Raw genomic sequence first — 14121 nt, 5'->3', positions numbered from 1 at the left:
CCGTATCGCACATCACATCACGCGGCTACCAAACATTGCTGCTACGTCGATATGTGAGGGTCGACCGCGTCAGACCATCCCCTTTGTCAACGTAACCCGTATTGTTCGCCGTGAGCTCGAGGCCGCCTGTTTGCCAGCTTTCTCCGCAACGCCTCCATATCCACCAGCAACCACGATTGCGATGATTCAGTCTGTCGTCAGACGGGAATTTGAGAACATGGGTCTCAACTCCGTGTGTTCATCGTCTCCACCCACGGTTCCCCAGTTCTCTAGCAGCCCTCCTCGTCCCCGGTAGTCCTTTTCTGCCACATCTCGCCGCAACCCGTCCGAATGGCGTACCCCTGATGACAGGCCGATCTGCTTCCACTGCTGTCGCATCGGCCACGTCACTCGTCACTGCCGCAACCGATGGCCACCGCCTCCTCGGATATACACCGCCGCTCATTCCCGCCCCTTTGGCCCTTCTGTTCCCTATGCCACCCGCCATGAACTCATTGCCGCTGATGCTCCTGCCCCGAACCTTCGCTACAGCCGCTTGCCCTCACCTCGCCGCCATCAGTCTCGTTCACTCCAACCCTGTCGCTTCTCTCCGTCGCCTATCGCCTCCCGGATCCAGCCGGAAAACTAGGCACTGCAGCTTCTGGAGGCGAAGCTGCGTTGTCCACCCTGCCCTCAAATCCTCTGCTCACGTTACACACGAACCAAAACCTTCTTGACGTTGACGTTGATGGCTATCCTGTCATGGCACTCATCGATACAGGTGCACATCTTTCTGTTATGAGTGCTGCCTTCCGACGACGACTGAAGAAGCTCCTCACCCCAGCGTCGACACGCGTCGTCCGCTTTGCGGATGGCAGTACTGTGCCTATCATAGGCATGTGTACGGCACGTGTTAGCATCGCCGGCCGCCACACTCCTGTCCTCTTCACCGTGATTGCTCATTGCCCCCACGACCTCATTCTCGGCCTCGATTTTCTCTCCGCGCATTCTGCTCTTATTGACTGCTCTGCCAGTACCCTTCGCCTTGAGTTGCCGATTGTCGCAGAACCTTCTGACGCACCCCAGTGCCGCCTAAGGCCCACCGGCTTTAGTCGCCTGCCGCCAAAATCAATAGCCTATGTTGAACTCTTGTCTTCCCCACCAGTTCCTGATGGCGAGTACCTCGTCCCTCCTCTGCCCGACATTCCACTGCAGTATGACGTTACTGTGCCTCACAATATACTTACTATTACTGCGAACCGCACTTTCATGCCTATCTTTAACTTTGGATAGGCAAAGCAAATTCTACCGCAAGGTATCTGCCTTGCCAACGTTGATTTTCTCGGCGACCATCAAGTGGCAACTTTATCGACCGATGCTTCTTGCGAGCTTAGCAGGCCCATCGCGCCAGCCTCAGCCGCCGATCCCAATTAAGATACAGAAAATGGTTTCGACGGACCTGTCTTCTGCGCAGGCTGAAGACCGTTGCGAAGTATTATCGTCCTACAGAGATATTTTCGACTTCGACGATAGCCCTTTAGGCCAGCCGCTGGCGGTCAAGCATCGGATTCTTACTGGCGATGCTACTCCTATTCACCGACGACCGTATCGAGTTTCTGCGTCGGAACGCCGAGTAATTCAAAGTGAAGTGAACAAAAATTGGAGGACGCTTAAGCTTCGCCTTCAAGAGTGGAACGCGACAGCGTTTCGGTCGACCCGCCAAGGGGTGTAAGACAATGGGCTACGGCGCAGCGACTACGCGCATCGCATCGGACGCGGTGAGCGTCGAGCAACGCAGCGTTCGGCGCGACAACGAAATGTGCGCCTGAGCAAGCGACGCACGCGTGAGCCTTAGAAACAGCTCGTTTCTAAGGCAACACCGCGTTCTCTAGAGGCGCTTTTGTACCGCTTTGAAGCATCGAACTCGTGGCTCAGTGGTAACGTCTCCGTCTCACACTCCGGAGACCCTGGTTCGATTCCCACCCAGCCCATCTTCCAAGTTGTTTTTTATTCATTAAGTGCCTGCTGGGATTTATCGCTCACGGCCAATGACGCCGACGCCGACGACACCGGCTTTTCTGCGACACGAGCTCCTTAACGCTGTCGCGTTAAAATGCTAGACAAAAAACATCATTGAGCCTTCTTCGAGTGACTGAGCGTCACCTGTAGTGTTGGTTAAAAAAAAAGGATGGCACGTGGCGCTTCTGTGTAGACTACCGTCATCTGAACAACATTACTAAGAAGGACGTCTACCCGCTCCCACGTATAGACGACGCCCGTGACTGCCTCCACGGTTCCAGCTATTTCTCTTCTATTGATGTTTGTTCTGAATACTGGCAGATTGCTGTTGACGATATGGACAGAGAAAAAACAGCGTTCATCACACCTGATGGCCTATACCAATTTAAAGTAATGCCGTTTGGATTATGCAACGACCCTGCCACATTTGAGCGTATGATGGACTCCTTGCTCCGAGGTTTCGAATGGTCCACATGTCTCTGCTACTTCGACGACGTCTTCGTCTTCTCGCCCACGTTCGACACTCACCTTGAGCGTCTCACAGCTATACTTGATGTATTTCGAAAGGCGAAGCTGCAACTTAACTCGTTTAAATGTCGTTTCGGCCGCCGCCAAATTATTGTTCTGGGCCACCTCGTTGACGCTTCCGGAGTACAGCCTGACCCCGACAAAACTAGCGCTGTCTGAGACTTTCCGGTTCCGAAGGCAGCCACAGACGTTCGAAGTTTTGTAGGGCTATGCTCGTACTTTCGTCGTTTTGTTCAAGATTTTGCAGCAATTGCTAGACCCCTCACTAATCTGTTGAAGAAAGGCGTACAATTCTCGTGGGGTACTGCAGAAGCCGCTGCCTTCTCTCGTCTCGTCACTTTTCTCTCGTCACCACCCATTCTCGCCCACTTCGACCCTGATGCCCCTACAGAATTGCGTACAGATGCCAGCGGTCATGGCGTAGGTGCCGTCTTAGCCCAGCGTCAGCGCGTGGCCAGGATCGCGTTATCGCTTATGCGAGCCGCCTCCTCACACCATCGGAGCGCAACTATTCCATTACGGAACGAGAATGCCTTGCTGTAGTCTGGGCGGTTGCGAAGTTCCGTCCTTACCTTTACGGTCGCCCTTTTTCCGTACTCACTGACCATCATGCTCTCTGCTAGGCTCTCATCGTTAAAAGATCCTACAGGCCGGCTTGGTCGATGGGCTTTGAGGCTACAAGAATTTTCAGATTCCGTGGTCTACAAGTCTGGCCGCCTGCACCAAGACACTGACAGGTTGTCGCGTTACCCTGTTGACGACCCTGACTCCTCCAATATTACCAGTGCTGCTTGCGTATTCTCTGTGTCGCAGCTGCTTCATTTCGCCGACGAGCAACGTTGTGACGACTACATCAGAGCGCTCATCGACCGTTTTGAACACTCTCCAGCCGACGCCACTCTACGCCTCTTCGTCCTCCGCGACGGTACTCTGTACCGTCGTAACCTTCATCCGGACGGCTCTGAGTTCCTACTTGTCATACCTAAACACCTCCGCTCAACCGTCCTAGAAGAGCTCCACGATGCACCAACGGCAGGACACCTCGGCGTATCTCGAACCTATGACCGTGTACGTCGCCGTTTTTTCTGGCCGTGCCTTGCCCGTTCCGTACGACGTTACGTCACCGCTTGTGAACTTTGCCAACGACGCAAGAAGGCTTCCCAGCTCCCCGCTGGTTACCTGCAGCCGCTCGACATCCCTGCCGGCCCCTTCCATCGTGTCGGCTTAGACCTTCTGGGCCCATTTCCGGAATCTACATCAGGAAACAAGTGAGTTGCAGTCGCGGCGGACTACGCGACCCGCTACGCCATAACCCGTGCTCTTCTGACCAGTTGCGCAACTGATGTTGCGGGCTTCCTCCTGCATGATATCATTTTGATTCATGGTGCTTCGCGTCAATTGCTAACCAACCGTGACCGTACGTTCTTAGCCAAAGTCATTGACGACATCATGCGTGCCTGCTCAATACAGCATAAATTTACCACCTCCTACCAACCTCAAACGAACGGCCTCACTGATCGATTGAACCGCACCCTTACAGACATGCTATCCAAATGCGTATCAGACGACCACCGTGACTGGGACCAAGCTCTACCTTACGTTACCTTTGCGTACAACTCTTCCCGTCTCGAAACTGCTGGCTTTTCGCCTTTTTACCTCTTGTATGGCCGTGAAACGACGCTACCAGTGGACACTGTGCTTCCGTCCACCACAGCTTCAACTAGCGCTTATGCCCGTGATGCTATCGCCCATGCTGACCATGCTCGCCAACTTACGCGCACTCGTTTACAAGTCTCTCAAGGCAAACAAAAGCAACGCTACGACCTCCGTCACCGTGATGTCCATTTTGTGCCCGGCACCCTCGTGTTGCGTTGGTCACCATCGCGTAAGGTTGGCCTTTGTGAAAAACTGCTTTCCTGCTACACAGGCCCACATCGCGTGCTTCGCCAAGTGACCGATGCCACCTACGAAATCGTTCTAGCCACGCCCACTACGTCCTCCGCTGTGACAACCAGTGACATTGTCCACGTCGCCCGACTCAAACCCTACAACTCTCCCCGCGCCTTGGATGTTTAACAGCACCGTGACGGCGATCTTGCCTCCGGGGGGTAGTATCACGATATCATCGAGCGATGCTCGAGGGACGAGCCGCCGCGAGAACGACGACGAAGTGGGTCTGTGCCCTTGGCGCGAGCGAGTGTCGGCCTGGCGGTCTGGCTCAAGTGTAAATAGCCTGTGTGTAGCCTCTTTCCTCTGTGTAGTTCCACACGTAACAATATATATATACATATATATATATATATATAGAGAGAGAGAGAGATAGAGAAATTAGATTATGGGGTTTAACGTGCCAAAACCACTTTCTGATTATGAGGCACGCCGTAGTGGAGGACTCCGGAAATTTCGACCACCTGGGGTTCTTTAACGAGAGAGAGAGAGAGGTTAGGTCGTTTGCGGTTTACCCCCTACTAGTGAAATAGTTGGTACGCCTCTGAATAAATGTGCTTTATTTCGCATATTTATTAGCCACTGTGGAACCAGCAAGAGATACAGTGCACAACACAATATTACCGCGCTGAGTATCTCGCATATACAGCACTTATAAAGCGCAAGTTCTATGGGCGCATCAGCGCATAACAAAGCTTCTTACAATTTCTTAATAGCAAAGTCATTTTCCTTTGTTTTAATGGGACAATCCTACAAAAGCGAATCGTTTGTCACAACCTTTACTTGTGATTACTTACGCAAAAAAATATCAGTGAACAAGACTGATTGAAAGGCTGAAGGCAGCACATTTCGCATACCCAGACAGAGGAGGCAGAGATTCAGAGGAGGTGGAGTTGTCCGTGCTGGGGCTGCGGTCTGGAAGAAACAGATGCAATAAGTTATATGCTTACACACAACATAAATGCTGGAACAGCGTTCAGCACTGTTTCCGGAAAACAGGTCATTTAATTCATTAAGTTCAACTCTCATTATTCTTTGTAGTGGGATTTATGCTAAAAATATGGCACAAACATTTAACAAGCCAAATTCTTATTTTAGCTGCTGCTCTTTTGAAGTAACAGGTATCAATGCTTGTTGGTGGGCTAATTGGTTCATCTTATTACGCAAAGACGCAAACAAGGGCGAAACTTTCGTGTCCTTAACTTCCTGTTCTGAAACTTCTGCGCCCCAGGTTGCGTCGTTACTTTGCGTAATATATTGAAGTAATAAGGTTAGGTAATTCTACTTTCTCAACAGCGTCCCGAAAACACCGTTTAATTTCTGACAAGTAAATATCTCGATCCCTGAACTTATTATTCGCTTGTAAACTAGGCTCTGAAGGATTAGTTTGTTCAACCTTTTATTTATTTCCTCTCTTCCGCGTTCTGACGAAAGTCTAATACAGGAAGTCTAGCTTCCAAATATTGCATTGAATTGAATTCTGGGTTTTTTTTTTACGTGCCAAACCACGATTTAATTATGAGGCATGTCGTAGCAGGGCACTCCAGAATAATTTCGACCACCTGCAGGTGATCTTTGTGGTGCCCCCAATGCACGGGACAGGGGCGTTTTTGCATTTCGCCTCCATCCAAATGCGGCCGCCGCGGCCGAGATTTGATCTCGCGACCTCGTCCTTTGCAGCGCAACACTATGGCCGCAAAGCCATCGCGACGGGCTCCAAATGTTGTAAGCCATGAGCATTTCCTTCTCTAGGAGAATTTTAGCTGCACAGGGGTAGAAAACTTTGCGGGAGCACCGGAGTGCGTGGCTGGCTAAGCGCCGACGTAAGCACCTTCGCACTGAATGCGTGGCAGCGCGACTCGCCGCGAAGATACATTCGCTTGTTCCGAGCAAAATCTGCTGGGCTGCTTAGTCTCAGTTAGCAAACGCGAACATCGCACATCGCAGGTGAAGATCGGATAAATAGCAGACAAGCTGGCTGTTTTTGGTGACGCACAAAAATTTCTCTTCGTAACGTAGAATGCGCCCTGCGCCATAGCAGACAAGACAATGAAAAGACCGCTTGTAGTACTTTTTCTGCCTGCGCAGTGCTCCTTCGATTGGTTTCCGCACCTCGCGAAGCTCCAGGCAGCTTGCAATGCCTAACCAAGAAAGGGCAACAGTGTCCTCTAACCTAACAACCGCGTCCATGCAGCGCGCATTCAAAAATCTTCAGTAATGATAAATTATAAGTTTTTTTATTCCTACATAATACGAACAGCAGTCGAGATACAGCGAAGCGCAATTTAGTTCGGCGGGTTAGCGAACACTCACTCGACTCAGGAGCTGCTGTCGATAGGTAGCTTCAATGAGTTTGCGCACTACCGACAAATGTACCACGCACGGGAGACCCTTCTTTTCGTCTTGTAGTCGTTTCGATAATGTCAGCGGCTATTCGCTACGCAACGACTGCAACAAGACCGTGCTGACCTTTCATTTTATTGCAAATGGAAGAAAGTGTCCGTGCTGTTCGTTCCCGTGTTGGTTCACCATAGAGCCCGCAGAACGTCTGATGGCATTTCTGCTATTTTGCTTACTTTGCGGGAATAATGGCCGATAGAGAACCAAAATATTGCAGCACACAGTAGACGTCGAAGGTGCGCAATGAGCGTCACGAGCAGACGAACAGAATTCCAGCCGAAGCGATAACCGCAACAGCGCCGCTCGTTGGAGCAACGAATGAAGCAAGCAAATACAAAACGTACGTCAAAAAGAGAAAATAAGGAAACATTTTTTCCGAGCATCATTCCATGCTTTTACTTTAATTATTCAAGGCCCCGTAGTCAGAGTCAAATATGCAAAATATATTTAGTTTTTCGTTTGCCACCAGAAACACGGCGATGCTATGTTCCAGATACCGAAACGAGCCCAGCTGTCCACCCGGTGTTTGCGAATACAAAAGTTGAATAATGAATCAGCCTAACAATATGTACATCATCATCATCATCATCAGCAGCAGCATCATCAGCCTGGTTACGCCCACTGCAGGGCAAAAGCCTCTCCCATACTTCTCCAACAACCCCGGTCATGTACTAATTGCGGCCATGTCATCCCTGCAAACTTCTTAATCTCATCCGCCCACCTAACTTTCTGCCGCCCCCTGCTACGCTTCCTTTCCCTTCGAATCCAGACCGTAACCCTTAATGACCATCGGCTATCTTTCCTCCTCATTACATGTCCTGCCCATGCCCCCCCCTCCCCATTTCTTTTTCTTGATTTCAACTAAGATGTCATTAACTCGCGTTTGTTCCCTCACCCAATCTGCTCTTTTCTTATCCCTTAATGTTACACCCACCATTCTTATTTCCATAGCTCGTTGCGTCGTCCTCAATTTAAGTAGAACTCTTTTCGTAAGCCTCCAGGTTTCTGCACCGTACGCGAGTACTGGTAAGACACAGCTGTTGTACACCTTTCTCTTGAGGGATAATGGCAACCTTCTGTTCATGATCTGAGAATTCCTGCCAAACGCACCCCAGCCCATTCTTATTCTTCTGATTATTTCCGTCTCATGATGCGGATCCGCCGTCACTACCTGCCCTAAGTAGATGTATTCCCTTACCACTTCCAGTGCCTCGCTACTTATTGTAAATTGCTATTCTCTTCCGCGAGCGTTAAACATTACTTTAGTTTTCTGCAGATTAATTTTTAGACCCACCCTTCTGCCTTGCCTCTCCAGGCCAGTGAGCATGCATTGCAATTGGTCCCCTGAGCAACTAAGCAAGGCAATATCATCAGCGAATCGCAAGTTACTAAGGTATTCTCCATATGTACAATATGTATATATAAAATATATATGCACAATATGTACATTTACATGTATGTATGTACATGTACAATATGTACATATGTACAAATATGTGTTAATTCCAGGTGAGAATTTTGCAATTGGTTTGCTGCTGGTCCGAGTTCAAGTAGTTGATTAGTCGATTCGCGATAGTTACTGGCACCAGTAGGTGCTGGAGCCAGATATTATGCGGACAAGCGGGCACAGAAGCCTGTTCATGCCAAGCTTACCGCCGAAGTATTCGACTTGTCACAGGGCTCAAGATACTAAGGATGCAACTAATTACAGCCAATGTCCAGACAAGATAGCTCACCGATGCAAGCAGTGGCAAATGTCTATCAACATATCAAAAACATTCTGTACTACAATAATAAGGAAAAAAGAACCATCTAAATTTATTATGCAAAAAAGAGGCGAGGCACGCAGACAGGACACAAGAGTAGAGAAGGGGACAACACTCATGTTGTCCACTTTTGTACATTTGTGTCCTGTCTGCACGCCTCACCTCTTATTTGCATAATGAATCCTTACCAACTCGGTCAGTTTTCTGTCGTCCTAAGCATCTGAATTTACTTACATAATTAACAACACACCACTGAAAAGAGTTACGCAGCAGAAACATTTCGGTGTCTCCTTCGGATCTGAGATGGGATAAGCATATTGACAAAGTCACAGCAACAGTTCTACGTAAACTGTTTCTGCTATGAAGGCGCCTACCATTGACACCGATACATAACCTCTTAACCTACACAACATTCGTGCGCCCAATTTTAGAGTGTGCTAGCACTGTATGGTTTCCGCATACTGTCACTAATTTTGCTGAAATTGAACGGGTACAAAGGAAGGCAGTTAGGTTTATTCATAAGAAGTATGAGCGAACCGACTCGCCCACTAACTTTCTCGCATTTTCCGAACTACCTACGCTCGAGACAAGATCAAAACTGGCACGTATGAGGTTTCTGCACCAACTCCCACAGACGAATAGATGCATCCAAATAGATCTTTCTTGGAGAATCTCGAACACTAAGAAACCGACATACATACACTTTAAGAGAATACGCTTATAACAACGATTGCTTCAAGAATTCTTTTTTCCCGCTTACAATCACTGAATGGAATCGTTTAGACCCATCCATTACTAACACAGAATGCTTTGCGGATTTGACCTCGAACATTGAAAATAGGTTTAGTGACTAGTCTTCCGCTTCTTCATTGCTTTTTTTAGTATTCTCTGTCGTAGCAAAGAGCCAGTTGGCTGCTTCCTAGGTGTGCTTATCTATTGTGGTGTATAAATTGGTCCACCATCCTGTTTGCATGTAACTAGCGTTGTTATTTTCAGTTTCAAAATGTGTGCTGTTTTTTATCATCATCATCATCAGCCTGGTTACGCCCACTGCCGGGAAAAGGGCTCTCCCATACTTCTGCAATAACCCCGGTCATGTACTAATTGTGGCCATGTCGTCCCTGCAAGCTTCTTAATCTCATCCGCCCACCTAACTTTCTGCCGCCCCCTGCTACGCTTCCCTTAACTTGGAATCCAGTCCGTAACCCTTAATGACCATCGGTTATCTTCCCTCCTCATTATATGTCTTGCCCATGCCCCCCTCCCATTCCCTTTTCTTGATTTCAACTAACATGTCATTAACTCGCGTTTGTTCCCTCACCCAATCTGCTCTTTTCTTGTCCCTTAACGTTATACCCATCATTCTTCTTTCCATAGCTCGTTGCGTCGTCCTCAATATAAGTAGAACCCTTTTCGTAAGCCTCCACGTTTCTGCCCCGTAGGTGAGTACTGGTAAGACGCAGCTATTATACACTTTTCTCTTCAGGGATAATGGCAACCTGCTGTTCATGATCTGAGAATGCCTGCCAAACGCACCCCAGCCCATTCTTATTCTTCTGATTATTTCAGTCTCATGATCCGGATCCGCCGTCACTACCTGCCCTAAGTAGATGTATTCCCTTACCACTTCCAGTGCCTCGCTACCTATTGTAAATTGCTGTTCTCTTCCGAGACTGTTAAACATTACTTTAGTTTTCCGCAGATTAATTTTTTGACCCACTCTGCTGCTTTGCCTCTCCAGGTCAGTGAGCATGCATTGAAATTGGTCCCCTGAGTTACTAAGCAAGGCAATATCATCAGCGAATCGCAAGTTGCTAAGGTATTCTCCATCAACTTTTATCCCCAATTCTTCCCACTCCAGGTCTCGGAATACCTCCTGTAAACATGCTGTGAATAGCATTGGAGAGATCATATCTCCCTGTCTGACGCCTTTCTCTATTGGAATTTTGTTGCCTTCTTTGTTGAGGACTACGGTGGCTGTGGAGCCGCTATAGATATCTTCCGGTATTTTTACATACGGCTCATCTACACCCTGATTCCGTAATGCCTCCATGACTGCTGAGGTTTCGACTGAATCAAACGCTTTCTCGTAATCAATGAAAGCTATATATAAGGGTTGGTTATATTCCGCACATTTCTCTATCACCTGATTGATAGTGTGAATATGGTCTATTGTTGAGTAGCCTTAACGAAATCCTGCCTGGTCCTTGGGTTGACAGAAGTCTAAGGTGTTCCCAATTCTATTTGTGATTACCTTAGTAAATACTTTGTAGCCAACGGACAGTAAGCTGATCGGTCTATAATTTTTCATATCTTTGGCGTCCCCTTTCTTATGGATTAGGATTATGTTGGCGTTCTTCCAAGATTCCGGTACGCTCGAGGTCATCAGGCATTGCGTATACAGGGTGGCCAGTTTCTCTAGAACAATCTGAACACCATCCTTCAACAAATCTGCTGTTACCTGATCCTCCCCAGCTGCCTTCCCCCTTTGCATAGCTCCCAAGGCTTTTTTTGCTTCTTCCGGCGTTACCTGTGGGATTTCAAATTCCTCTAGACTATTTTCTATTCGATAATTGTCATGGGTGCCACTGGTACTGCATAAATCTCTATAGAACTCCTCAGCTACTTGAACTATCTCATGCATATTAGTAATGATATTGCCGGCTTTGCCTCTTACTGCATACATCTGATTCTTGCCTATTCCTAGTTTCTTCTTCACTGCTTTTAGGCTTCCTCCGTTCCTAAGATCACATTCAATTCTATCCATATTTATACTTCTTTATGCCAGTTGTCTTACGCTTGTTGATTAACTTGGAAAGTTCTGCCAGTTCTTTTCTAGCTGTAGGGTTAGAGGCTTTCATACATTGGCGTTTCTTGATCAGATCTTTCGTCTCCTGCGATAGCTTATGGTTTCCTGTCTAACGGCGTTACCACCGACTTCTATTGCGCACTCCTTAATGGTGCCCATGAGATAGTCGTTCATTGCTTCAACACTAAGGTCCTCTTCCTGAGTTAAAGCCGAATACCTGTTCTGTAGCTTTATCCGGAATTCCTCTAGTTTCCCTCTTACCGCTAACTCATTGATTGGCTTCTTGTGTACCAGTTTCTTCCGTTCCCTCCTCAAGTCTAGGCTAATTCGAGTTCTTACCATCCTATGGTCACTGCAGCGTACCTTGCCGAGCACGTCTACATCTTGTATGATGCCAGGGTTCGCGCAGAGTATGAAGTCGATTTCATTTCTAGTCTCACCATTCGGGCTCCTCCACGTCCACTTTCGACTAACCCGCTTGCGGAAAAAGGTGTTCATTCTCCGCATATTATTCTGTTCTGCAAACTCTACTAATAATTCTCCTCTGCTATTCCTAGAGCCTATGGCATATTCCCCCACTGACTTGTCTCCAGCCTGCTTCTTGCCTACCTTGGCATTGAAGTCGCCCATCAGTATAGTGTATTTTGTTTTCCCTCTACCCATCGCCGATTCCACGTCTTCATAGAAGCTTTCGACTTCCTGGGCATCATGACTGGATGTAGGGGCGTAGACCTGTACAACCTTCATTTTGTACCTCTTATTAAGTTTCACAAGACCTGCCACCCTCTCGTTATTGCTATAGAATTACTGTATGTTACCAGCTATATTCTTATTAATCAGGAATCCGACTCCTGATTCTCGTCTCTCCGCTAAGCCCCGGTAGCACAGGACGTGCCCGCTTTTTAGCACTGTATATGCTTCTTTTGGCCTCCTAACTTCACTGAGCCCTATTATATCCCATTTACTGCCCTCTAATTCCTCCAATAACACTGCTAGACTCGCCTCACGAGATGACGTTCTAGCGTTAAACCTTGCCAGGTTGATATTCCAATGGCGGCCTGTTCGGAGCCAGGGATTCTCAGCAGAGGCTGCTAAGAATCCCTGGCTCTGGACAGGCAGGCTTTGGAATATGAACCTGCATTTAGATGCAACATCTATGACGAAGGCTGCAAAATACTGCACAGCAGCATCAATTCCTAAAGAAGACATGTCCTTCCATGGTATACTAGTGAGAATTCGGAATTTCTCGCAGTCGGCTGTATCGATCTTGCACTTAGGAGCCTGAGGTGGATATTGGTTTTCTTTATGTGTCCTTAGCAGTATGGGGGAGTGGTCGCTCACGTAAGGATTGTTCGTAACTTCCCATTCGAGTTCAGGCAGTATAGACGGGGAAACTATGCTGAGATCAAATGAGGAAAAGGTTCTGTTTGCAAGACAGTAATATGTGGATTCCTTCTTATTCAGAAGGCACGCACCAGAAGAAAAAAGGAGCTGTCTACAAGGCGACCTCGCGCATGTATAGGAGAATCGCCCCACAGGCAGCTGTGCGCATTGAAATCACCCAGAACAACATAAGGTTCTGGCAATTCATCTATAAAGGACTGAAATACATGTTTGTTTAATTTGTAATTTGGGGGGCATGTAAAAAGAGCTAATGGTGATGAGTTTGTTTAGGAACAGCTCGAACCCTCGCTCTATCACTCTACCCTCTCTACAAATCACTCTACCCATCGCCGATTCCACGTCTTCATAGAAGCTTTCGACTTCCTGGTCATCATGACTGGATGTAGGGACGTAGACCTGTACAACCTTCATTTTGTACCTCCTATTAAGTTTCACAAGACCTGCCACCCTCTCGTTATTGCTATAGAATTCCTTTATGTTACCAGCTATATTCTTATTAATCAGGAATCCGACTCGTAGTTCTCGTCTCTCCGCTAAGCCCCGGTAGCACAGGACGTGCCCGCTTTTTAGCACTGTATATGCTTCTTTTGGCCTCCTAACTTCACTGAGCCCTATCATAGCCCATTTACTGTTCTCTAATTCCTCCAATAGCTCTGCTAGACTCGCCTCACGAGATGAAGTTCTAGCGTTAATCGTTGCCAGGTTCATATTCCAATGGCGGCCTTTCCGGAGCCAGGGATTCTTAGCACCCTCTGCTGCGTCGTAGGTCTGACCGTCGTAGGTCTGTTTTTACGCCGCCTGTCAAAATGTAGTGACGCAGTGTGCATTGTAGTTCTAATGCCCTCCTGCTTTGGTCTTGTAAGAAGCTGGCAGTGTTGTGAAAAAAAAACAAACATTTATTGACCTTCCTATGATTCTCGCCGCTTTAAATTTAGAAGTCTTGAACCTCCTCATCGAGGACTCAGCTTATGTTTTCTAGCGTCGCTTGAAAGCAGACTCCTTTTTCAGCACCCCAGTGTCTAAGTGCTACTGTGAACAATAAGAGAAAATGTAGCAGCACATTAAAAACCACTCATCACAGCTGTCACGGGCTTGAAAGGATGGTGCACTTAACTGCGCAATCTTAACTGCGCCACTGGCAGTGCTTGTAGGAACCATTATTGAAGAAGTAACAGTGTGGTCCCTCTTTCAACTTTTTAGTACAATTCACCTGAGAGGACGCCAGCCTTCTATGGCGTTAACGGCTTCTTTGGTGGCTCTCCGGACACC

This window comes from Dermacentor variabilis, unplaced genomic scaffold (assembly GCF_050947875.1).
Source record: "Dermacentor variabilis isolate Ectoservices unplaced genomic scaffold, ASM5094787v1 scaffold_13, whole genome shotgun sequence".
In the NCBI taxonomy this organism is placed as follows: domain Eukaryota; kingdom Metazoa; phylum Arthropoda; class Arachnida; order Ixodida; family Ixodidae; genus Dermacentor; species Dermacentor variabilis.
Note: the sequence above shows the minus strand (reverse complement) of the source record.